General features: G+C 38.5%; 1 non-coding gene across 1 annotated transcript; it reads left to right on the top strand.

Annotated features, from left to right (window-relative positions):
- Positions 1 to 311: 311 nt before the first annotated feature.
- On the top strand, positions 312 to 384 carry TRNAK-UUU. Its single transcript has one exon. It is a non-coding gene; the product is annotated as a tRNA-Lys (tRNA).
- The last annotated feature ends 491 nt before the right edge of the window (positions 385 to 875 follow it).

The raw sequence follows: 875 nt of genomic DNA, 5'->3' as shown, positions 1-875 counted from the left end.
TCGATCCCAGGACCCTGGAATCATGACCTGAGCCAAAGGCAGACACTTAACTGACTGAGCCACCCAGGCACCCCTATTTTATTTATTTTTTAAGATTTATTTATTTATTTTAGAGAGAGAGAGTGCAAGCAGGGGGAGGAGCAGAGGGAGAGGGAGTCACAAGCGGACTCCACGCTGATCACGGAGCTCAACCTCCTGACCCTGAGATCACGACCTGAGCTGAAACCAAGATCGGACACTTAACTGACTGTGCCACCCAGGCACCCCTACTGATAATTTTAAAAAAAAAAAAACACAAATTTGTAGGAAGTACCTGGCTGGCTCAGTCGGTAGAGCATGTGACTTTTGATCTCGGGGTTGTGAGTTCAAGTCCCACGTTGGGTGTAGAGTTTACTTAAAAAAAAAAAAATACACATTTGCAGTGATTCATTATGTCTTTTGTTTGTCCCCCTACTGATCAAAAGGAAGCATTTATTTTTAAAACTTACTTTTAAAATTGCATAAAAATTATAACATTTAAATAACGTAAGAATATATAGAATGAAAAGTAAAAGTTTTCTCCATTCTAAATTGAACCCAATAGACACCCACTGGTAGTGGTTTCTTGTGTAATATTTTAGATCTTTTTCTATAATAGCATGTATATATTTGACTACTAATAGATTAAGAAAGTACAGTAACAATAGCCAGAAAGGTGGAAATAATTCATGTCCATTAACAGATGAATGGACAGACAAAACGGGGGGGTGCAGTACACATACACACACACAGACGGGTAATACTCAGCCCTACAGAAGAATTAATTTCTGATTCATGCTACAGCACAGATGAACCTTGAAAACATACTAAGTGAAATAAGCCAGACACAAAAGGAT

The sequence above is a fragment of the Neomonachus schauinslandi genome, chromosome 10 (assembly GCF_002201575.2).
Source record: "Neomonachus schauinslandi chromosome 10, ASM220157v2, whole genome shotgun sequence".
In the NCBI taxonomy this organism is placed as follows: domain Eukaryota; kingdom Metazoa; phylum Chordata; class Mammalia; order Carnivora; family Phocidae; genus Neomonachus; species Neomonachus schauinslandi.
The sequence above is the reverse complement of the archived record's forward strand: the minus strand, read 5'-3'. Positions and strand labels throughout refer to the sequence as shown.